The sequence below is a fragment of the Phyllobates terribilis genome, unplaced genomic scaffold (assembly GCF_046119375.1).
Source record: "Phyllobates terribilis strain yellow unplaced genomic scaffold, ASM4611937v1 Scaffold_1__5_contigs__length_1240528914, whole genome shotgun sequence".
Lineage (NCBI taxonomy): Eukaryota > Metazoa > Chordata > Amphibia > Anura > Dendrobatidae > Phyllobates > Phyllobates terribilis.
In genome coordinates this window covers 178,661,824-178,688,537 of record NW_027362761.1, presented here as the reverse complement: position 1 = coordinate 178,688,537, position 26,714 = coordinate 178,661,824, and the positions used below count along the sequence as shown (strand labels likewise).

The 26,714-nt window shown below is 43.6% G+C and overlaps 1 long non-coding RNA gene across 1 annotated transcript in view; it reads right to left on the bottom strand.

The window, feature by feature from the left end:
• The window catches only part of LOC141166214 (uncharacterized), an 84,870-nt gene that overhangs the window by 1,625 nt on the left and 56,531 nt on the right, over positions 1-26,714 (bottom strand). Inside the window, exon 2 of the long non-coding RNA XR_012251260.1 lies at positions 18,896-19,145. This is a non-coding gene — a long non-coding RNA (uncharacterized lncRNA). The remainder of the gene's footprint in view (positions 1-18,895; positions 19,146-26,714) is intronic.

The following is a 26,714-nucleotide window of genomic DNA, read 5'->3' as shown; positions in this document are numbered from 1 at the left end:
CTCTTATAATCCGATCACTGCCAGTTACAGTAGAAGATGCCGGTCACAAGTCCTATTTCATTCTAGTAAAATCAGCAGCGAACATCATATATTTGACTAGGCAAATTCTTTTGAGCGAGATGAAGAACACAAGAGCCCCAGATTACAATATTTACTATGTCGGCTATATGTGCTATGAGTACCAAGTGGGGCATGTGTTGTATTATTGTCTATTGTAGGGAACACAATGCCATGGCTTTTGTATGCAGTTTCCGAATTAGCAATGGAAAATCTTTCAGGGCGCCGTTTAGCCTGTGGTGTGGAAAGAGGTTGATGTTGCAATTATATGAGAAAGACAGGGTCTTATTGTTATGTTTGGCTTCGAGGAGTATTCAGGTAGCATCTGTGCATGGGACGTCAGCAACAGTCACTACTAACCTGAACGTTCTGCTGAACAATTAAGATTTTGGAGTGCTGGGTTGTCTTTGGACTTCTGTTTGAAGGTTCAGTTGCCAAGACCTAAACTGGACATGTTCTGCCCAATACCAATATGATAGATAGATAGATAGATATGTGATAGATATAGAGAGATAGATAGATAGATATGGGATAGATAAGAGGGATAGATAGATAGAGGGATAGATAAGAGGGATAGATAGATAGAATAAAATGGAGTCAACACACCAATTTGAAAAAGTAAAAAAAAGTGTGCTATTTAATAGACCATAATGGCGACGTTTCGGTTCTACTGAGAACCTTTCTCAAGGGCTTGAAAAATGTTCTCAGTAGAACCTACTAAAAATGTCCTTATGCCATAGGATTAAAAGCTGCCATGAAGGGAAGAACTTGGTTGGTCACAATACTTAAATAAGCACTACAGTCCAAACATCCATCCACAGGTATCAAAAGATCTGGGATTTGCCAAGAAAATATTTGCCATATCATTACTCCACCTACACCAGTCTGATCTGTATTTTCCAAACTCTGACCTTGCCATCAGCACTGTGCAACAGAAATCTGGACACATCTGACCAGACAATGTTTTTCTAATGCTGTTTTTGAAACGGTTTGATCTCTTCCTAGTGGAGCCTTGCCTTTCTGTTCCACCTGGAATGTGCCTGAACAACTGCTGCAAAAAATGAACATAATGCACAGCAACATAAAAACAGCATTGCTGGGTACATATTCAGTATTATTATTTTTTAACCGCTTCAGGGTCCAGAAATCAATAAGTGGTTAAAAGAAGTAGTCAGGGAAGGGAGACTGTCACAAAAACGACAGCTATGCTACCTCTGCAACTGGACTGCTGGCTTTCTCCTGAAGTGTTTTTGCTCAGGAAAACCTCAGAGGGTCTGCCAGCATCTTAAAGACTTCGTGTGCACATACCCTCGGACAGCAATGACACTCAAACTGGTTGTTTACCCTTACAGCCCATTAATGCTTACGAATGCCCAGCTGTGTGTCTGGACACATTAGCTGAAGCACCAGTGTTGTATTTGGCTGCAATTTGCTTGACTGGCAAAGCAATTCTTCATACCCTCTGTTGATCCCTTAAAGGGAACCCATCATGTGGAAAAAATGCTATTAACCTGCAGATATGGGATTAATCTGCAGGTTAATATTGTTATGAAGTTGTCTGGGCTTTCAGTCATAGAGCTGTAGCCGGCCAAGCTTCAGCCACTGCTCAGTACATAGTGAGTGGCATCTGTAACCAAGCCCCAGCACTGACTGACAGCCGGCTCTGCACTGATGCACTGTATACCCGGCTGTCAGTGAGCACGGGGGGTGTGGTAACAGCGGCTGCCGCTCACTGTATACTGAGCGGTGACTGAAGCAGCACCAGCTGACTGAAAGCCAGAGACTGCTGGGAGGAGTAAAGCTTGTTTCCTCCCAGTAGCCAAGCTTTCAGGGCAGAGATCTCCCAACTTTAGTAGCTGTGTAATGAGTTTTTCCTAATCTCACTAGAAATGTTAGACATTGCTTTCTTCCTTATACCACCTATTTGGTGGCTTTATATCAATATTTTATGACTTTGCTAAACCTTTTTTTTGTTTGTTTGTTTATAAATTTGGTGCAAATCTGATTGCCACAAATTAAGGCAGAATTTTGATAGAATGTGATGTGACGTGACAAGGCCACATTAGCATGTTTTTTTAACCAATGAAGAAAAAAAGAATGGAGGTTTATATTTGAAAAATGTTACCAATAATCAGAAAAAAAAGCCATGCTGCGTTTTTGAAAAACTGCAGCCAGAAAAAAACAGTGTGTCCTCTATTTCTATTTCATAAATTCTTAGTCACTTAGCTAACATCTCTATTCAGTGTTCTCGATATAAAAAACTACAAACAAAAGCAACAAAAAAAAATGCTGTGTGATTGCACCCCAACTCTTCCCCAATGTTTTTTTAAGTGAACCTATTTTAGATTTAATTTCAATTTAGGTGCAGGGTACAGGGCTTGTTTGACAGTACAAACAGGTTACCTTTCCTTTTTGTGAACCATGCAAGCTGTACCGCCCCGGCCAGATGATTAACCCTTTCCAACCAGGGCTGGCTCCCAGGGAAGTTGGGGCAGGAATGGTGCAGCAGAAAATAATCAGCTTTGGACAGGGTAATAACCAATTTGTACCTTTTACTGACTGGAGTTCTGCAAAGAGTTCCAGAAGTTTCTATGCAATTCACATACGGGGTTTTGGACAGACCTGCATAGTGAGGGTTCAGATTATCTGCTGTGAGGTTGTGTAGTTTTCCTGCTGCTCATTATACCTCTGGTAGAGGATTCCTTGGATCCTCAGGGGTCCAAGGTGAACAGTTACTGGATCCGTGATTCCTTCTAGCGAGCAAGCAGCTTGAATCCTGTGGAAAACACCTACTTTCTCTGGCAGCAGAGTTCCTGATTCTATGCACCGCTGAGCCCCTAGGAAAAAGCACTTTTCTGCCAGTCATAAAGACTGAGCAGTCTTTCAGTTTAGCATGGACCCTGGAAGTCTCTGTGCTCCTGGGACTGAGACCCGGCATTGTGCTGCTTGTCCTTGCAGAGAGAGCACACTTCTCTCCCTAGCACCAGGATCCCCCATGGATGCTACATCTTCCATACACTACAACTACTACTACTCAAGCACCTCCTCCCCTCTCTGAGGGATCGTGCACAACTTCCTGGTTTAGGCAAAAGTGCACAATCCTCCAGTAAGGGATCGGGTAACAATATGTGTATGTAATGATAACAGCAGAGAACTTACCCTCACCATAACTGGCAATACATATGAATTATATTACACATGCAGGCATTTTGTGGTGCTACAGACATGGGCACCACACAGCCACCATGGACTAATGTACCAGAGATATTCTCTGTGCAATATAGGTACTAATTCATTATTTGATGGCTTTTTTAAGTCCCTTTTTTTTTCGTTATTTGTTGCTGTGTTTTGCGCTATTTCTTCTAAATTACACAGACCTTCTTGGAAAGGTAAAATCCAATATTTTTATTTATCCAAGCATAAAATCATTGCAAATTGTATATGACACAGAAAACCCTAATTAAACCTACGCATTTTGAACTTGATAATTCTTAACTATGGCCAAATTCGAAACGCGTTAGTTTAATTTTGGTTTTCTGTGCCCTATGCAACTTGTAATAATTTTATGCTTGGATAAATAGAATTATTGGATTTTTTCTTTACAAAGCCCTCCCCCTCACACACACAGAATCGTGAACATAAAAAATCCACAGACAAATACATTAAAAAGTGACTTTAAAAAGGCACGAAGGAAAAGATGAATGAAATAAATGAAAAATATATACAGAGGAGGCCCCATAAAATATGGCCATGTGTATGCCCTAACCTTACATCAGAAAATATGTGTAGGATAGCCTTCAAACAAAACTATGCTAGAGAAATAGCACTGACATTATACTCGTTCTAACCAAGATCACGTTATCTGCATACCAATCACACTAACAGAGTTACCTATGTCACAGCCAATGCTAATTACATATGCTTAGACATAGGTATATTATACTAGGTCATTGAAACAGAACAGAGCTAAGCATTTGTTTACTTGGATTATGGCAAGGCGCGGATTGCCTCTGGCAAAGAAGTGGACTTACGATGGATGAATAAGCAATGCTGCTCACATTTCTGGGATGATGTATGTTGATAGCCAATTTACTTGCATGACATAATGCATCAAACCTGTAAAATTGAGCGGTGCATGTTTATTAAGACATAGTAAAGCCTGGGCCTGCTGATTATACACGAATGCCATACATCCTGTTCTGTACGTTGGCAGCTCGATTTCATGGAGGTTTTACCAGGGCATTTATCACTGCAAGGCAAGAGGCTTGTTACACAGCAATAAATAGCACACATTCATAAGAGCTCTGTATCATTACAGCCTTTTCTAATCTAGATATCTGGGCCAAAATTGGAGCGGTTTTTGGAGGTAGGGAATACATATTGTTGTCTATTTTATCAGAGAAAAAACAGCATTATTGTAACATAATTAAAACTTCAATTATATGGTCATGGCCAAAAGTTTTGGCACCCTTGAAATTTTTCTAGAAAATTAAATATTTCTCCCAGAAAATTATTGCAATTACTCTTTTTTTGTTATACACATGTTTATTTCCTTTGTGTGTAGTGGAACAACACAAAAAAAACAGAGGGAAAAAAAAAAGCAAATTGGACATAATATCACAGAAAACCCCAAAAACGGGCCAGACAAAATTGTTGGCACCCTCAACTTAACCCCTTCCCGACATGCGCTGTATATATATACAGTAAGTCTTCTGCAGAGGGCCTAAAAATTGCCAAAATCGATGGGAGCAGTGCTCAAATGGCATGGGAACAGCATGGGGAAGACCCCTGGAAGCATTTCTGACTCCCAGGTTACTGCTGTCAACAACTTTGTCAGTGATATTATGCCACTTTTATGGACTCACAATAAAACATACAAAAACTAAACCAAAATGGATTTTCCTGGGAAATATGTTAAGGAACATCCTTTCCAGGGTAATGACTTGTATATAAGGCAAAATAAATAGCCAAAACCAAAAATACTCCTCCACACTTTGGGCTATGTTCACAAGTAGCATTTTTGATGCGTTTTTGCACTTTTGTATTGCTTTCAACCGTGACAAATGCATTCACCGGGAAATGTCATTTTGACATTTTACAACCTTATCTAGCCATGTGGTGTGTGAGACATCATCAGACACATCCTGTTTCATTTATGGAGGAAGGACTGTGAAAGTCACAAAGCATATTTTTATAGAGCCATCAGGCGGCCTTTACTATTCTTAAAGGGCCAGCAGCCTGCCTTCACTATTCTTAGAGAGCCATCAGCCGGCTATGCTTTGTTGTTCCCATTGCTAAAGAGTGGGTCTCCTATACTGTTATTGCGTATGCAGTGTGTGGCAGGGCTGCCCAAAATTTGGTCGTGCCCCAATACCCCTTTGAAAATTTGGACACACCCCAATACCCCTTTGAAGAGACTTAGAGGAGGGCCTCCTGAAAGTAATGTTCCCATTATTAGGAAGTGGGTCTCCCATACTGTTTGCCTATGCAGTGAATGCTAGGGCTGCCAAAAATCTGGACCTACTCCAATGCCCCTTGGAAGAGACATGGAGGTCAGAGGGCCTCCTGAAAGTAATGTTCCCATTATTAGGAAGTGGGTCTCCCATAGTGTTAGCCTACGCAGTGAATGCAAGAGCTGCCAAAAATTGGGAGGCACTCCAATGCCCCTTGGAAGAGACGTAGAGGGCCTCATGAAAAAATGTTCCCATTATTAGGAAGTGGGTCTCCCATAGTGTTGGCCTATGCAGTGAATTCAAGGGCTGCCAAAAATTGGAAGGCACTCCAATGCCCCTTGGAAGAGACATAGAGGGCCTCATGAAAAAATGTTCCCATTATTAGGAAGTGGGTCTCCCATAGTGTTGGCCTATGCAGTGAATGCAAGGGCTGCCAAAAATTGGGAGGCACTCCAACGCCCCTTGGAAGAGACGTAGAGGGCCTCATGAAAAAATGTTCCCATTATTAGGAAGTGGGTCTCACATAGTGTTGGCCTATGCAGTGAATGCAAGGGCTGCCAAAAATTGGGAGGCACTCCAATGCCCCTTGGAAGAGACGTGGAGGAGGGCCTCATAAAAAAATGTTCCCATTAGAAAGGAGCGGGTCTCCTATACTTGTAATGCGCATGCACTAAGTGTATGGGCTGACAAACATTTACCCCTGGGGGGTATACATGAACATACTGTATAAAAAAAATTTTTTACCGGCATCATAAACACCCTTTAAAAAAATTATGTGAGTGTTGCATCACGGCCACCCTGGTGATATGGTGGTGGAGTATGAGGATGAGGAGAAGGAGGAGGACAAGAGCAAATAGCCAAAATCAGGAAGCATATACCCATGTCTGGGTGTGAAAAGGTGTATGGGAATACACCTCCCAAAAAAGGACACTAGATTTGAGTTTGTTACGCTGCTATCATTCGGTGGTGTTGAAAAGTCTGGCCCAATCCAGCCCTTGTTCATTTTTATAAGAGTCAGCCTGTCAGCATTTTCAGTTGACAGGCGGATGCACTTATCAGTTATAATTCCACCAACGGCACTAAAAACCCGTTCTGATAAAACGCTAGCGGCAGGGCAGGCCAGGACCTCCAAGGCGTAGAGAGCCAGTTCATTATAAGGCACAGAGGAATCACTGAGGACGTTGGTATGGTCGGCAAGGTACTCCCTCAGCATCTTCCCAAACTTTGCACTTCTTGTGAGAGTACTCCACGCCTCAGGGCCTGTGCAATGGGAGGGGCTGAGAAAATTCTAACAGAACTTTGACAATGTTCCCCTGCCTCTGCTGGATTGGAGTTGTGTCTCTCTCGCCTGTAGTCCTTGGTTGTCCAACGAACTGTGACCTCTGCCACCTGCGTTTTCAGATGGGAATTTTTTTAATAGTTCCGCAACAAGGGCCTTCTGGTACTGCCCCATTTTTGTAGACCTGTCCGCCTCAGGAATAAGAGATATAAAGTTCTCCATGTAGCGTGGGTGTCACCAACCAGTAATGACTGTCATCCAAAATTTTGAGAACGCGAGGGTCATGGGAAAGGCAGCGTGCAGCATCGGCGTCTCTGCCCTCTGCCAGGCAGAGACGCCGCCCCCCTTACCACCGCGGTCCTGCTCCGGCATCTTCCGGCCTCCCTGCAGCGGCTGCTGGTGCACGCAGCTTCCCTGGCCCTGTGCTTAGGGTACGCGTGCGCGCTCCCTCCCTCTTAAAGGGGCCACGCGCGCCTTCCTAAAAAGTCCCCGGCCAGTGGCCGGAGGACTTTCCCTATAAAAGACACCTCCTCCAATATGGAGGTGCCCGTGCAAGGTTGTTGCTTTGTGTTACTTACTTTGCTTCAGCCCTCAGGTCCTCTGCAAGTCAGTCCTGTTCATCAGCCTGTTCTACAGTCCAGTCCGCCAGCCTGACTACTATCCTGCCCGACAGTCTGTCTACATTCCAGTCTGCCAGTCTGTCTATGGGCTCTGCCCACCCGCTTACCTGGAAGCACCTGCCTGTTACCTGCCGTGCCCATCAGCCAGCATTACCTGGAAGCACCTGCCTGTTACCTGCCATGCCCGCCAGCCTGCTTACCTGGAAGCACCCGCCTGATACCTGCTGTGCCCGCCTGCCTGCTTACCTGGAAGCACCTGCCAGCTATCTGTTGTGCCCGCCAGCCTGCTTACCTGAAAGCACCCGCCTGTTACCTGCCGTGCCCGCCAGCCTGCTTACCTGGAAGCACCTGCCAGCTATCTGTTGTGTCCGCGTGCCTGCTTACCTGGAAGCACCTGCCAGTTACCTGTTGTGCCTGCCTGCTTGTCTACCCGGACCACCCGTCAGCCTGCCTGCCGAGCTCATCCACTGTACCGGTCAGTTCCTGCCTTCTGACCCGTGGGAGCCACCTGCTCTCATACAAGGTCGGTCCCAGAGTGGCACCTGGTCCCGCTGCTCAGGTCCTCCCTGGTTCAAGGAGTCAACTGAGCCGCCGTGCGACCTTGGTCGGGCCGAGTAGATACTTAGTCACGCCCCTCTGGTCCCTCCTTGCACCGCAGCACAGAGGTTCCACCACCCGGATCCGTAACACAGCGTAACATAAACTCAGTCATGCGCGCCAGACTGCTAACAGGCAAGACTTCCATGTCCTCACCAAGAGGACGACTGACCATGCTCTCCTCCTCCTCTCTGTCCTCAGGCCATCCACGCTGAACAGACGGTATGACAGTTGTGCAGGTAGTACCTTCTATAGCGCAGGAAACTAGCTCCTGTTCTTCCTCATTGTCACCCAATTCACATTGTGATGAGATGAGGCTGGGCTGTGTGTAATCACCCTGTATGGTTCCTCGCTCCATCCATCGTGCTCCGCCTGCAATGCATCCTCTTTGATTGTGAGCAGAGAGCATTTCAGAAGACAGAGAAGCGGGTGATGCTAATTATGGCGTCATCGCCACTCACCATCTTGGTGGAGTCCTCAAAGTTTTGGAGGATGGTACATATGTCTGACATCCATGTCCACTCCTGAGGTCTTATGTGTGGAGTCTGAACTGAATATCGACAGCCTTGTTGATGCTGATACTCAACAACTGCCCTCTTCTGCTCACAAATCCTTCCCAACATCTGCAGTGTAGAGTTCCAACACGTGGGGACATCACAGACCAATCTGTGAGCCGGAAGCTGCTGAAACACGGCAAGGGCGGCGGAAGCTGTAGGTGACTTTTTAAAATGGGCACACAGGCGGCGTACTTAAACAAGCAGATCCAGCAGCTCCGGGTAGGATTTGAGAAACCACAGGTTAAACACATGGGCCAGGCATGGGAAGTGTGAACAAGCCTCATAGCCGCCACCAGGTTCCGGCCATTGTCACACACGACCATGCCTGGCTGTAGGTTCAGCGGTGTGAGCCACAGATCTGCCTGCTCTTTCAGAGCTGTCCACAACTCTTCAGCATTGTGCGGTTTGTCTCCTAAGCATATTAGCTTCAGCACAGCCTGTTGCCGCTTGGCCGAGGCAGTGCTGCAGTGCTTCCAGCTTGTGACTGATATGGTCATTTCGGAGATGGAGGCTGAAGAGGAGGAGAAGGATGAGGTGCAGGAGCTGTAGACTGTGGGGGCAACCCTGATTGACCTAGGGCCCGCAATCCTTGGCGTCGGGAGGACGTGTTCCGTCTCAAAGTCCGACTGGGTCCTGGCTTCCACTATGTTACCCCAGTGTGCCGTCAGCAATATGTACCATCCCTGCTCACAACCACTTGTCCACGTGTCCGTGGTTAGGTGGACTTTCTCGGTAACTGCGTTGTTGAGGGCACAGCTAATGTTTTGGGACACGTGCTTGTGTAATGCGGGGACGGCACACCGGGAGAAATAGTGGCGGCTGGGGATTGAGTACCGAGGGATGGCAGCCGCCATCAGGTTGCGGAATGCATCCGTCTCCACGAGCCTAAAAGGCAACATTTTGAGCGCAAGCAGTCGCGAAATGTGGGAACTTAGTAGTGTGGCCTGGGGGGCGTTGGCTGCGTATTTGCACTTGCTTTCCAAGGACTGGGGTATGGACAACTGAACGCTGCGCTGGAACAAGGACATGGATGTGCTTCCTGATGCTACTACTTGAGAGTGTGCAATGACAGATGCAGGGCAGGAGGCATCATCGCATGCACCATGGACAGGGGATTGACTTGCATGCACAACAGCGGAAGAAGCAGTGGTGCCACCCGCAGACACTGTTCCTGGGTTCGGCTCACAAAATCGGGTGCTTTGCTGCCATGTGCCTGATCATGCTGGTGGTGGTCAGGCTGGTTGTTTTGCCACCCCTGGCAATATTAGCTTGCCCACAGCCTCGGCCTCGGCCTCTGCATACACCATCACCATCATATCCAGTTCCCCATCCCTTGCCATGCGCCTTGCCAATTTTAAATGGAGGACAATATCTTCCACTCTCACTACAAATGGATGAATTTGGAGCGAAGTTATATGTGATCCGTGTGACGGAGAAACCACAGTTTTAAATACCTGGCCTGTAGGTAACTATTTTGAACAGCAAACCGGTGTCAAAAACTTCGCTGACACACTGAAACAAATTTTCAATGGAGGCCAGAAATGGCAGTATTTTCTGAAAACGTATATGTGATCCGTGTGACGGAGAAACCACAGTTTTAAATACCTGGCCTGTAGGTAACTATTTTGAACAGCAAACTGGTGTCAAAAACTTCGCTGACACAAGGAAACAAATTTTTAATGAAGGCCAGAAATGGCAGTATTTTCTGAAAACGTATATGTGATCCGTGTGATGGAGAAACCACAGTTTTAAATACCTGGCCTGTAGGTAACTATTTTGAACAGCAAACCGGTGTCAAAAACTTCACTGACACACTGAAACAAATTTTCAATGGAGGCCAGAAATGGCAGTATTTTCTGAAAACGTATATGTGATCCGTGTGACGGAGAAACAACAGTTTTAAATACCTGGCCTGTAGGTAACTATTTTGAACAGCAAACTGGTGTCAAAAACTTCGCTGACACAAGGAAACAAATTTTTAATGAAGGCCAGAAATGGCAGTATTTTCTGAAAATGTATATGTGATCGTGTGACGGAGAAACCACAGTTTTAAATACCTGGCCTGTAGGTAACTATTTTGAACAGCAAACTGGTGTCAAAAACTGGCCAGAAATGGCCTCCATTAAAAAAATTTCTGAAAACGTATATGTGATCTTTGGCGCCCCTGAAGTACTGCATCTCAGCCAGAGGTGTGGTACCCCACTCTCAGGTAAGGAGGGAGCACTACCCGGGACCCAACCACTCACCTCCAACACTACACCACCTCATAAGGGAAGGTCCAGATAACTCCTAAGGGAGAGCACAGGCCTGGTCCCTGTCAGGAGAGTGGAACTAAGTAGAGGAGGTGGGTGGAGGAAGTAGTTTAGGAGAGCACTGAAGGGAGAGTATAGAAAGCAGGGTAGACATATCTAGAAGAGGTCAGTCAGTCAGTTCAGTCCTGCTCAGGAGAGCAGTACAGTCAGTTTATTCCTGCTTCCAGTCCCTGGAGCAGGAGTTCAGTCAGTTCTGACGGCGAGGGGGCCCAGTGGAAGGGGCCCAGGAGGAGATTGAGGAGAGAAGACAGGAGCAGTGGGAAAGGCTCCAGAGGTAGAAGGGATCCTAGGGGCACGGCAAGTACGGGATGCCACCCGTGCGCCCGAGTTCACGCTGATGTGGAGGGATCAAGGCCGCAGGAGGGGATCGGCCCCAGACTAGTGGAGTAGTTTAAGGCTCAACTAGCAAACCGGAGGTGCGGTATCTTCATGTGCCGCAGCCGCAATCCACACATAATCGCTGAAAAGGTGGCCATATAGGATCAATGGGACAGACCGGACGTCGCCAGACAAGGCCCGCGGCCACTTGCTCGGGACACTGTGTGTGAGGCACAGAGCAGGAGGGTGTGAGCCAGCGCAGAGAGAGGCGAACTGGAGAGGTACACAGAAAGGGGTCCCGTTCAAGTGCACCCAAATTAACTGAGAGTTGGCTGGATCACTTCCCAGGAGGACACAGGGCGACGTGGGCGGTTATAAACCGGCGGTTGTAACCTGGAGCAGCTTGACAACTGTGAGTAAATACTTGAAGACTGCACCCCACTGTGTCCTTGCCTAATTGCTGCGCCACCTGCCTTGCACTAAAACACTAACATCTTAGATCATCTCTTTAACTGTCCTGGGGCCTAGCTCTACCCGTGGAGAGCTGAACCATCTCTGCTGCGTCACCAACGGTTCCAGTGGATCGGAACAGCAGTGGCGGCCACATATAGCTGCATACCACGGGTGGCGTCACGAAACTTTATTCCCCAAATTGACTTTCCCAATTCACTTTATTTTATTGACCGTCCTGGGCCACAGACCGGGTCACTGCCATCGTGACTACCCCAATAGAAAAGGACCGGCCCTGCTACCGAGTACCCCACGGCCCCAGGGGGCGTGTCAGAGCCGTGTGCTGGAGAAACCACAGTTTTAAATACCTGACCTGTAGGTAACTATTTTGAACAGCAAACCGGTGTCAAAAACTTCACTGACACACTGAATTTTTTTTTAAATAGAGGTCAGAAATGGCAGTATTTTCTGAAAATGTATATGTGATCCGTGGGATGGACAAACCACAGTTTTAAATAGCTGGATTTTTAGCGCTGTAATATGGAAAGGACCCGGCTGTATTCTGCAGTGCCAACAAGCAAATGGCGCAGAAAAACTGTGTTCTCTGGATTGCTTTTTAAGCAAATAATAAGGATTAAGATCCAAAAAAAATTATTCCCGGCCCCTGAGACCTGGGCCTATGTCTAGAAATATCTAACAGCAGCAGACAGAACTGGAATGGAGCCTCTTGTGCTATATGCACTGCAGTCTGCTATATACCCTGCCTACCTGCCTATATACACTGCCTGCCTGATACTGTATCTCTGCAGATGGATTAGTCCTCAGAAGGACTGTTTGTTGAGATGGATATGTGTCTCTAATATAGTTTGGTATACCTACACTAACTAAGAAACAAGCAAATCTCTCCCTAGCTCAGCAGCACCTCTCCCTACACTGTCTGATTGCGGATTAGACTGACGTGCACTGATATAGACCTGATGATGCTGTGCGGCCAGCCAATCACTGTAATGCCACAACCAACATGGCTGCGGCATTACAGTATGTGGCAGACAATTCCTGCATGTTCATTGGCTCTGTAAAGAGCGCCAAACATGTAGGGAGGGGACCTGAGCATCCGTCTGAGCATCTCGCAAGTACTCGGTGAGCTCCGAGCATCTCGAGTACTGAGAGTTTGCTCGCTCATCATTAGTAACTATGTAACACTGGTGGTAAAAACTGACACAATGACCAAACAATGATGAAGATCGGGTGAAAAATACTGATGACATTCAGACCGTTTTTTACATACGTGAAAAATTACTGACATCTGAATAAATAAAGATTTTGGAATTGTTTACAGCCCTTACATGTCTTCATTGTCATATTGTTGGTTGTGAGAAGATTTACATTGTACGCGGACCCTATAATATTGTGCACTCTTCTGCCTGTGGGTTTGAATGAGTCATCCATGGAAATGCAGCAATGACATCATCAGCTGAGATACAGCTTTACCCGAGCTGTCTGTTTTCAAGCTAGACGTCTGCTCCAAATGACATTTTAGCTCTCGGGATTCCCAGAACATTATCGATTCATGCATGACTAATTGCTCATCAATGTGTCTGCAAGATAAATTAACTCTTTCAGAACGGAGAGAGTGACCATTGACAACTTGCCATTGGCTTCAAAACAGTGAGCACAAATGTTTACAAAATCATTTAAGGGAAGCTTCTTTTCTGATTATTGGTCTATTATGGAGATTCTGATATTGGGACCTTACCAGTCAGCTGTTAACACTGGGGTATCATCTTAGTCCTCCTGCAGGGACTATAAAACGTGATATTCTTAAAACACTCCCAACAAATTTTAGTATTAGACTAAGTTCACACGAGCATCTGAAAAAATCATCTGACTTTCATCTATAAAAAACAGCCAATTTTCATCTGTATTGCCATCCTGATGGCATTCATACATACAGTGCCTACAAGTAGTATTCAACCCCCTGCAGATTTAGCTGGTTGACACATGCGGAATTAACTTGGCATTGTGACATTTGTACTGTAGATCAGCCTGGAAGTGGGAAATGCTCTGCAGCAAATTTTGTTTTTGTTTTTTTTTTTGTTTTTTTTTAAAACGTTAAAAGTTAATTCAGAGTGTCATTTATTATTCAACCCCTCAAACCACAAGAATTCTGTTTGGTCCCCCTAAAGTATTAAGAAGTAGTTCAGGCACCAAGAATAATGAGCTTCACATGTGTGGATTAAAGATCTCTTTTGCCAGCCTTTTCTGACTATTTAAGACCCTCCCCAAACTTGTGAACAGCACTCAGACATGGTCAACATGGGAAAGACAAAGGAGCATTCCAAGGCCATCAGAGACAAGATCGTGGAGGGTCACAAGGCTGGCAAGGGGTACAAAACCCTTTCCAAGGAGTTGGGCCTACCTGTCACCACTGTTGGGAGCATCATCCGTAAGTGGAAGGCTTATGGAACTACTGTTAGCCTTCCACGGCTTGGACAGCCTTTGAAAGTGTCCTCCCGTGCCGAGGCCAGGCTTGTCCGAAGAGTCAAGGCTAACCCAAGGACAACAAGGAAGGAGCTCCGGGAAGATCTCATGGCAGTGGGGACATTGGTTTCAGTCAATACCATAAGTAATGTACTCCACCGCAATGGTCTCCATTCCAGACGAGCCCGTAAGGTACCTTTACTTTCAAAGCGTCATGTCAAGGCTCGTCTACAGTTTGCTCATGATCACTTGGAGGACTCTGAGACAGACTGGTTCAAGGTTCTATGGTCTGATGAGACCAAGATCGAGATCTTTGGTGCCAACCACACACGTGACGTTTGGAGACTGGATGGCACTGCATACGACCCCAAGAATACCATCCCTACAGTCAAGCATGGTGGTGGCAGCATCATGCTGTGGGGCTGTTTCTCAGCCAAGGGGCCTGGCCATCTGGTCCGCATCCATGGGAAGATCGATAGCACGGCCTACCTGGAGATTTTGGCCAAGAACCTCCGCTCCTCCATCAAGGATCTTAAGATGGGTCGTAATTTCATCTTCCAACAAGACAACGACCCAAAGCACACAGCCAAGAAAACCAAGGCCTGGTTCAAGAGGGAAAAAGTCAAGGTGTTGGAGTGGCCTAGTCAGTCTCCTGACCTTAACCCAATTGAAAACTTGTGGAAGGAGCTCAAGAATAAAGTCCACATGAGACACCCAAAGAACCTAGATAACTTGGAGAAGATCTGCATGGAGGAGTGGGCCAAGATAACTCCACAGACCTGTGCCGGCCTGATCAGGTCTTATAAAAGACAATTATTAGCTGTAATTGCAAACAAGGGTTATTCCACAAAATATTAAACATAGGGGTTGAATAATAATTGACCCACACTTTTATGTTTAAAATTTAATAAAATTCAACTGAGCAACATAACTTTTTGGTTTGTAAGATTTATGCTTCTGTTCATAAAACCTACTCTCGTTTGCAGTTTGAAGGCTCTAACTTATTTGCATCTTATCAAACCAGCTAAATCTGCAGGGGGTTGAATACTACTTGTAGGCACTGTATATCCTTATGGGATCTTGATTTTTTTTTTTAGTACTCATCCATTTGAATAGAAGAGTCTCATCCAATGTACGGAGACTAGTGCATGCTGTGATTCTTTTTCACGCAGATATTCGGTTCATAGGAAAAAGGTCATCTGAACAGCACAACTTAATAAGATTGGTCCCAGTGCGGGGCGTCTTATGTCAATTTTTTCCAAAGATAGCACTCGTACAGAAATTACGGTCATGTGAACATAGCCTAAAAGTGGTTGTCCATTTTGGGCAATGAGTTTTTGTTAGAAGAGCCCCATGTTGACAAGCTGTTCTTAGCATGTCTCTCGGCTTGGAACCCCTGAAATCAGCTGTAATTTCTCAGGTAACTTGGACACAAATGTTCACTATCACTGTACGACCAGAACAAGGGAATTAAACACTACAAAAATTGCCAATAAATTGAAAGGGCTGCTTGTGTTCTGAAAAAACATGCAAGTCCTTCTGAAAAAAAATCACTCTTTGTAGACACTCTCCAATATGATGCCCCTTCTATTTACTCAAGATTTCATAATTTGGTATAAAAAAAATAACTGTAAACCAGAGCTCTATATTAATGCTAATACTGTAAACCAGAAAGTAATACATATTCCTTTTTTTCCAATTTGTGCTTAAAGGGAACCTGTCACCTGTTTTGTCATATAACAATTAAAACTAAAACACAATGCGAAGGTGCGAGCCGCAATGTCTGTGCGCAGGCACAACATTTCGCCTGGCAATGTGGATGATTTCCAAACAGCGCAGGAGAACTTAAAAAGGTTTTTGGGAGGTATTCAGGAAGAGTCAAGGGGTTATATAAGCATGTATGGAGTGCAGCACAAGCACTGAATAATGTTATAGTTTAATTGTTATATGACAAAACTGGTGACAGGTTCCCTTTAATTTCTGATTAAAGATTTTGTATTCTTTACATGATTATTAGGACAGTCATCTTAAATGAACTGCTTTTAATAATACTTAGAGATAATGCTTTACAGCAGCCATGTGGACTATAGTCTACAATAACCAGCAGCTGACTTTTATGTATATAGAATTCCTTTATCGCTGTTTATTTTTTGATTATTTTCCTTTCTTCTTAATTTTTCCTTTTTTTTCCTTTATTATTTCTCTTAATTCATCATTTACTTTACCTGGAGCAAAGGATTGGTTCTACGCTCCTTCCAAAACTCTATTCAAACTTAAAGTGAACCTGACACCTGATAAATGCGATTGTATCACAGAGAAATACATCTTAATAGCTGCCAGGGACAGAGCCCAGACTAGCTGGATAGACGGGTCCCTGGTGGCTTCTCATTGCCCACTGACCTGGATTGACAGGTCTCTGCCTACATGCGTGTAGAAATCTGTCAATCCAGGACAGTGGGCAGGGAGAAGCCGTTGTGGACCAGCCTGTCCGACTAGTCTCCAGCGTGGCTCCGTCCCTGTCACCTATTAAAGTAAGTAATTTTATTAGACGCCGCAGCGTTTCAGAGAACAGCATCCCTGACTGAATTTTTACAGCTAGCGCCTGATACATGCTGAATACAGATTAGACAGCATGTATCAGCTGACAAGTTCTCCTTAACTCTGTTTCTTGCGTCATACTAATCTTATATTACATAGGCAACAACACATAAGCATGTACTGTACGTACAGTGGGCAAAATAAGTATTTGATACACTGTCGATTATGCAAGTTTTCCCACCTACAAAGAATGGAGAGGACTGTAATTTTCATCTTAGGTAAGACAGACCTCTCCATTCTGTGTAGGTGGGAAAACTTGCAAAATCGTCAGTGTATTAAATACTCATTTTCCCCACTGTATATATGTGACATTGTGAGTTATTATTTTTGTAATTTTATATACATTACACATATATAATACTTCTAAATAATGAATAGATTAAAAATGCCATCATATAATGCCTTGCAAGGATGCAGCTGGATGGGAGATATGTGTCACCGAGGTGGTTAGTCTCGGTGATATAAACCTGGAAAAGCAGATTCCAAAACAGTTAGAGTTGAGAGGATTTTTTAATGGGCCCGGATTTTGGGTCGAGATTTTAGCGAAGGCCACTAGAGCTGGGTGGGACTGGCTGCTCCCATAACTCCACCTCCAGATCTTTGAACGGCCTATTGAAGGCAGCTCATTGGCTTTATTCATTGTCTGTGAGCAGAAGTGAAAAGACCTCTGAAATGCTGGTCAGTCTCTGCAAGAGTTTGACTAAGACTATGTGCCCACTATGCAGAAATGCTCCGGATTTTTTCCTGAGCGTTTCTGCATCTCCCTGGCAGAAAAAACGCATGTGGATTGTACATGCGGATTGTACATGTGGATTGTACATGTGGATTGTACATGCGGATTGTACATGCGTTTTTCCTGCCAGGGACATGCGGATGTGAAGCGTTCTTCACATGCATTTCCGCATGCGGTTTGACAAGCGCTTTCCAGGCGATTTTAGTATCACTTGGAAAGTGCTTGACAACTTGGTCACACTATATAAATCCATGCAAATGGCATGGATTTATATAGTGTGACCGTAAAGAATGTTAAAAAATAAAAAAAATAAATATATACTTACCTTCTGATGGCCCCCGGAGTCTTTATTCAATCCGTCCTGGCTTGCCGGCAGCTCGCGGTACACTGAAGGACCTGCCATCACATGACTAAATGACGTCACCGCAGGTCCTTGAGTCCACCGCGAGCTACCGGCAAGCCGGGACAAGCACACCGGGGGCCATCAGAAGGTAAGTATAATATTTATTTTTTATTTTATTCTTTTTTTACAGTTTTCTATGGTACCCGGGTCCGGAGGAGAGTCTCCTCTCCTCCAGACCCGGTTACCATCCGCACATTGAAACGCATGGAATGCGCATCTACATTTGCAGTGATGCGTAATTCATGCATTCCAATGCAAGTCAATGGCGGCAAAAACGCAGCGCTTCCGCAAAATAATTGGTAGTGATGTGTCTTTTTCCGCAATGATAATCTGCAGCGGAAATTTCCGCAGCATGTGCACAGCACATGCGGATTATCATTGGGGAACATGGCAGGCCTTCTACCATGCGTTTTTTAAGCATTTCTGCAGCAGAATTGCCACTGCGGAAACGCTTAAAAAACGCATCGTGGGCACACAGCCTAAGTATGGACCTAATTTGCAAACCGATGAGCCTGTACCTGCTCTGGGAATTGTTTTTGTTTATTTTTGTCACACCTGTTTTATGGTGAAGGAAGGATAGATTTGTTGTGTGCTTTGAACATTTGTGGACTTTGTAATAAACCGCACACTGTTTGACACCAGAACTGGATCTGTGTGTAAGCTTCTGGCTGCTAAAGAGCAAAATCCCTGCAGCATATATAAATACTCCCACAATATACATTACACATTTCTAATACCTCCATATACTGTGTACAAATAATGCCATAAAACCTGTAAGGTAGCGCTATTCATCATGTTGAGGGGCACTCGCTTCACCGAGTCAATTAAAGCACACATGCAACGTTTTCCGGTAATATGTAGTCCAGCAGTTTATTACACCTCATAAACTGTTTATAACATAGTCCATCTCAGTGGCTTGCAGGAATGTTACACATGTAATGTCCTAGAGCCTTTTCAGTGGCAGCTATGCCCGCTAGGCTTCAAATACAGACTTCAGCAAGGTACAACAACAATATTCACTTAAAGCGCCAGTTTACCTTTGCCGGGTCTCAGCTGCTTCTATCAGCTCGGTTCTGCCACTGCTGTGGCTTTAAGGCTCCCAAACGTAGTCTCCAGGCCACGTGCCTTCCAAGGCTACTGGTATCTCAAACACAGGGATCCAGCCTCTGCCTTCCAGGCTTCACCAGGCCTCTCTCTCTCTCTCTGTCTGTTTCAAACCACCAGGATTTATATATCCTTCTGTGCACACAGGACCTGTGATGATGTCACAGTCATGTGATCAGTCACCTGAGGGGGGAGGTAAATGGTCAGCAAGAACACACCCCCTGGACATTTTAGCAATGCAGCAAGCCGCTGCATTACATACCTTTATAAACTGTACATATAAATAATGCAGCCATACACATAAAAATATCATTCTATAAGATACACATTTAAAATATAAAATACACATAAAATATAAGATACACATAAAAATATCACTCTATATCTTACTTATAAATGCTGCCATATATTGTAATTAATACTGACATCTATGTACATGAAAGAACACTAATATATCATAATAAAATGTCATCATACTTTGATTAAAATCATACATAACCACATGCTGACATGCACATATTCAACACTCATGCCAGCTGTACTGAATTTGCTGGGACTATTCCGAGATTTTAGAAACAACATATTTGCAGTGTCCCGGACCAAAAAGGAGCATATTTTTTTTTAACAAGTGGGCATTTCCAACAGTATTGGGGTGGTTCCAGGTGAGACTAAAACCTCCCTAAATTATCAACCCTATTGTTGGTAACTGTGATATACTATAAGTATACAGCTATACACATTGGTGTCCAAACACATACATATACATAAATACACACTTGTAAACACGCTTAGATACTTTCAGGAGACCATGATATCCATTTAAGAAGCCTCTTTTGGTAAGGCAAATCTAACTCATTTTCCCTTAGGCCTCATTCAGACGTCGCCTTTTTCACATACGTGTTCTTTCCGTGTTCTTCTTGGATAGAACACGTAGTTATTATAATCTATGGCACTATACACATGTCCATGTTTTTTCTGCTAACTGTGTGTCAGTAAAGACATTCGTTTTTGATCCGAGTCATAGATCAAAATTAGCCATAAAAGTAAAAATTGCAGACAACATATATTGCTGTCCATTTTTAACATTGCAATGAATAGGAGAAGCTTTGCAAGGTTTTTATTTATTTTTTCATAAGAGAAAATCACTGATAAAACACTGAAGGTAAAAACCAAAGACTAACCAAATCCTGATGAAACTCGTATGCAAAACACTGATGAACAATAGACTGTGGTTTTATGTTCAAGACAAGTCAGTGCTGTTTAAATGAGGCCTTACAGGAATTTATTTTGTGGCAACATTGGTTGTAATATGATGGGTAGAGGGGGGATCAAAATTCTAGGAAGACTTAAAACAAGGGAGGCACTGCAGCCTTCTTCTTCAGTGCACAGGCTCACAGAGGCTGTATTATCGTGTGTGTAAATTGTCTCTTCAGAGAGGAAAAGGACTAGAACTTTAGTGTCGCCTATTGGAAGTAGCAATCCTAAAAGTCAATATCGACCCTTTAACGAGCCTTGTCACATGACTTATCAAAGCCAAACCAGACACTCCAATTGTAGACACACATTTCGGGGTGTTTGCCTCACATCAGTGCATAGCAAGAGATTTGATTAGACCGGATGGAAGACCTTTTGAGAGAGTTTTTATTTCCTTAAATTTCATAATGTGAGGGGTCTCCTTTTACATGCTGCTTGATAACCTCTTTTTTTCCATGGCTGCTATAATCTCGTGAAACTTCAGTGAGAAAGGAAATTATTTTTTTCTTTCTCTGCATCTTGACAATAAGGAACAGAGAGAAAGGCCAAACCTTGCCAGCCTCCTTGTATCTCACATTACAATGTTGTCAAATTACAATGGTTGTCCTGGAACAAATCAATATTAAGGCCCACTAAGGTCCACAGGGAGTAAATCCAAAAGACTAATCCATAGGAACTAGGGATGTAGAATTCCTACTTTCCCAGCAACATGAGATCCAAAACTGTCTAAAATGTTTGGGTTGGTTGCTACATAATAGTTAAATTTATGTCAAATCCACTTCTTTGGACACATGATCCAACACGCAAAAGATTACTATTGGTAAAAGCATTGAGCCTACTTAGGTGAAGTGTCATAGCGTAAGCTCCTGATTTTTCCAGCTTTACATACATCATTACTCTCCTTGTACATAGTTTTAATAACGCGGCCTTAATGATATTATATAAGTTTTGGAGGATTATTTCTCTACTGATGTCATTCACCCATTGTAAGTACATTAGCCGCACATCAGATAGCTGTGTTATTCAGAGATCAGAGACTTGGTGTGAACCAAACAGAGACTGTTCTCAGTATTCATTATTTGCTGCACATAATAAAACAATCCGCATCTCTGTTGTCTTAACTCTGCCCTTTGTCAATACTAACTAAATCTCCAGACTGACACTTTGTTTGTTTTATAAGAAATCCAAGTTTATATTGCATACTTAGCCATATCCTAGGTAAGAAATGTGATCAATGCTAGACCTAGTTTTATTCGCTCTTGGTAACTAGAATGGATAAAACGAAATCCATGAATTAATGACCAGTGGAACAGAAAATAAAAGTAAATAATATGATAAAAAAACTCTTCTAACGTAAATCTGCCATGTGCCTCTTCCTCATACTCTTCTTCATCCATCCTCAGCTCAGTTAAAGTTGTATCTCTAAGGCCGGGTTAGACAACATAAGCAAAATTGTAAGTATTTTTAGTTCTAAAAAAGCTGAAGTTTTACATCCATATTGTGTTTTCAATGTCCATTTTTCATATCTGTATTGCATCTATATGTCTGTTTTTTTAAGTCCCAAAACCAAAGGGCTGTAGCCCAGAGCAAAATATTAATTAATCCTGATGCACATATATAAATAATAAACCAACGAAACAAATGTGCAGGATCTAGATAATCAGTCACATGTTCAATAAAAAAAACATAACTTTTATTGGATACAATTAAAAAACATGTAAGAAATGCCAACATAGAGATACATCGAAAAAGTGGTGGGTGAACCAATTAAAGAATTGCTATTGTTTAGGTCTGTGTACCCCTACGTCCATTTTGTACATGCATAAGGTATCTAGTTTTTACATGAACAATTTAATAAATAATAAAGGTCAAATACAGTTTCATTGCATAATAATTGTAATCGATCTGTCAACATAGTGATGGTAACCCCTATGTGATCTGCTTTTTGTGCATCCATTGACTTATAATGGGCGAGTCTGATAAAGAATGTGGATCAAAGTAAGGCATGCTGTGATTTTTTACACCCAGATCATCTGTACATGTGTAAAAAAGTTCATGGGACCTGCCAATTGCATTGGTCCTTGTCCTATCCGTTTGCTACCTGTTCTGCATATTGACAGCTCATGGATGTAATACGCTTGTATGAATGAGCCCTAAGGCTATGTGCCCACGATGCAGAAATCCTCCGGATTTTTCCTGAGCGTTTCTGCATCTCCCTGGCAGAAAAAACGCATGAGGATTGTACATGTGGATTGTACATGCGTTTTTCCTGCCAGAGACAAGCGGATGTGAATTGTTCTTCACTTGCATTTCCTCATGCGGGTTGACAAGCGCTTTCCAAGCCATTTTAGCATCACTTGGAAAGTGCTTGACAACTTGGTCACACTATATAAATCCATCCAAACGGCATGGATTTATATAGTGTGACCGAAAGAATGTTAAAAAATAAAAAATAAATCTATACTTACCTTCCGATGGCCCCCGGAGTCATTATTTGATGCGTCTCGGCTTGCCGGCAGCTCGCGGTACACTGAAAGGACCTGCCGACGTCAGCGGTCGCGTGACCCGTCACATGACTAAATGACGTCATGGCAGGTCCTTGAGTCCACCGCGATCTGCCGGCAAGCCAGGACAAAGACACCGGGGGCCATCAGAAGGTAAGTATAATATTTATGCAAAGGAGAAAAACACATTAATGCTATCACCATATAAAATAACTCCTACACTTGAGAAGCATGAACTCTTCTAACTTATAGGGACTGATAAATTTTAAAAACTCAAATATAACAGTTGACTAGAGATGACCAAATAATTTCGAGGGGTATTGAATTCTACTCGAATTTTACAAAATGCACTTTCATCAAAATGGGGACTTTTTGTAATTCACTTCTGCGTGGATTCAGCAAAATGGCCACCATTTTTCTGAGCCAAAAAAGGCCATCAAAATGTTAACAAATAAGGGAAAAAAAACACCTTAAACTCACTTCTCTGCCCCCTCCGCTCCTCACCGCCACCCTTCCAGTCCTCATCGCATCTTCAGATCAGTGTCGGCAGCCGTGAGATCCCCAGGCCAAGGCTTCCAGATTCACTAGGCCCAGGAGGGTACTGTGCATGTGCCGCAAAGGTCGCGGCCCATGTTTGGGACTTTTAACATCACCATGTGCACTATAACCTTTGAGGGCACATGCTCAGAACCCTCCCAGGACTAGCAAACCCGGAACGTCAGCCTAGTGACCGAGGTTCAGGGATTTCACCACTGCTAATGCCAATCTAAAGATGCAACAAGGATGGGTAGTAGTGAGGAGCGAAGGTGCTTGAAAAGTGAGCGGTGAGGGGAGTATAAGGATTTCTATTATATTTTACATACGTTTATTATAGTCTTGAGGGTCTCCATGAATCAAATTTACTACAAAAAAAGGTGCTAACAGGCGAACTTAGATTTTGATTGTTCTATTCATCTTTACAATTGACAATGGCAATATGCCAATGAGGCTTTTCAGAAGTTAATAAAATATTCCAAAAGCTCCAGTTTCTATCATTAAAGGGAATCTGTCAATAAGATTAATCCTCCTAAGCCATCTATATGGGCATGTAGGCATAGGCGGATTATAATGAGGGCAATCTAGGCTACCGCCTGGGGCCCGAGGCTCCGGGGGGCCCATGATCCAAAAAGTAATTGCCCCCATTATAATCTGTACGGGGGCCCGCTGCTACTGCAGTTAGTTTAAATGACGTTGGTCCCGCCTTGCCGTATTACGTCTGGCAGAACGTAGCCAGCATACAGAGAGCGGTGTCTCTATCTAAGTCCCTAAGCCATGCCCACAGTCTCAGCCGGAGAGGAGCTTCTAATGGCGCCGCAGCAGGCCTGAATTGTCTGTGGAAGAAGCTGCGCCTGCCTGCCTCGTCTCGGGAACATCACTAGCTGCTGCCTGGGTCAATAGATGCGTACTGGATCTGCCACTACTTGTTAAAAGTTAATTTTCTGGCAGACTAACAGTGCTCTGTATGTAAAGGCAAGGGGCCATTTGTAATTATTAAAACTTGTGGATAAAATGTGGGGAATGGGAGTGTTATTGAAACTACATGGGGCAATTTCCCCTGCACACTGTTCTGTCCACCCTGGAAATTTATCTGTGTGTGTATATACATACATCTTTTCTGCAGTCTCATAGTGACTGCAGGCTTCTCTAGATATTCTGGAGCACCCCTTTATTTTGATATGGGGACTAGAGGAATTTCTGCAGGCAGCCCAGTATAGATTAGATGTATTTCACTGTGATCTTTTCATGTATATAAATACATTATGCAAGCAACATTTCAAAGGTGGAGGGGTATTTGCACCATGTAGTTTCAATCACACTTTCATCCCCCACATTTTATCCACAACAATAATGGCCTTTTACCTTTAGATACAGAGAGCCACTGCAAATTCGACTTCTGTGTATTTATACCACTGTAACTATTTCATGCTCTGCAATCTCACATAGTAACTGCAAATTTATCTTAGGAAATAAGACAAACCCTTTAAAAGGGAACATAACAAGCAAAAAAAACCAAAAAAACACTATTAACATGCAGATATGGGGTTAATCTGCAGGTTATTAACGTTCTGAGCCCCGCTGCCTGGAGTAAATAAACGTCATTCCTCTCTGTAGCCTTGGGCTTTCAGTCATAGAGGTGCGGCCGGCGTGACTTCAGTATCCGCTCAATCTATAGTGAGCAGCGGCTACAGCCTCATCCCCGGCACTGAGTGACAGCCGACTCAGCTTTCAGTCAGTGCAGGGATGTGCTTACAGCTGCCGCTCACTATGCATTGAGCGGATACTGAAGTCACGCCAGCCACACCTCTATGACTGAAAGGCTAGGATCACACAAGCGTACTTAACCCCTTCATGACATGCGCTGTATATGTATGGCGCATGTCGTGTCTTCCCCTTTGGCATGGGCTCCAGTGCTGAGCCTGCACCTTTTTGGGCACATGATAGCAACAAAATGCAATAACAGGTGATCAAAACATCCAATCTACCCCAAAATGGTATCAATAAAAACATCAGCTCGGCAAAAAATATGCCCTCACCCGGCACCAGATCATGAAAAATGGAGACAATATGGGTCTCAGAAAATGGCGCCTTTTTTTTTTTTATAATAACAAACTCTGGAGAATCATAACAGGTCAGTTTTAGCATTTAGTGAGCATGGTAACAAAAAAAAAACAATTGTGGAATTGTACTTTTTTTTGCAATTTATCAACACTTTGAATTTCTTTCCCGCTTTCCAGTACACAATATGGCAAAACCAATGGTGTCGCTCAAAAGTGCAACTCATCCCGCAAAAAACAAGCCCTCACGCAGCCATATTGACAGAAAAATAGTTATTACTTTGGGAAGAAGGGGAGCAAAAACAGAAAATGGCCGCAGCGTGAAGGGTTTACAAAAAAAATCGGTCCCATTCTCATCCAGAAAAGTGGGACAATTTTTTTCTCACTTGTTATCCGTGTACAATCTGTTTTTTACTCAGCGGCTATTAATCATTTACAAGATTATTAACAGTTGTCTATGTTACAGAATTTCAATGCATCGGTAAAAATTGGATGCCATTCTGATGATCCGTATGGCATCCAATTTTTTTTTCTCGCACTGTCCGATTTCTGAGTGAGATCATAGCAGGCTGCGATTTAGTTCTCACACCAAACACAGTTGAGAAAAAAAACTCAGATCTGCACGGCCTCATTGAATAACATTGGTCCAACTGCAATACCTTTTCTATCGAATTGGACTCATCCAAGTTATATACTCGCGTCAGTGAGCGGCTTGTTATTTTACTTGACCCATCACATGGGGGGGCCCACACAGTCTGAACTGCCCGGGGCCCTGGCTACTCTTAATCCACCCCTGTATGTAGGTCATAGGAACAAAATGATGCCTTGATATCTACAATCCAATGTCATGTTGCAGAGAAATTCACATTTTTCCCTTATATGCAAATGAGCTGTTAAGATCTATGGACACTGATCTGCATGAGAATCTGCCTCTAGAGACTATTTCAAATGACAGTGGGAATAATCAGTGTGAGACATGAAATTACTGACACTTTGCTCTGATAATCACACACAGCTCTGCAGTGAGATCAGAACACAGTACAGCAGAAGTAAAGTTTGTCTTATTACAAAAACATTTACAGCTGTGATTATCCTATCATAGTGTTTCGGCTTCCATCTCACAGTAAGCCAATGTGGAGGAAGGGCAGTACACCAGAACTGACAGCTCTGTAAAAAGACAACTGCAAGTGTGCTTCTTGTGTTTCTAATGAGACAAGGTTCAACTGTGGTGTACTGTATTAGTTATAATCAGGCACAGCTCTGCAACATAGGTCACAGCACTATGTGAGGACAAGTGCTGCTGCAAAGGTTTGTAATGAGACAAAGTCCACTTCTGCTGTACTGTGTTAGTTCTAATCTCACTGCAGAGCTGTGTGTGATTATGAGAGCAAAGTGTCATT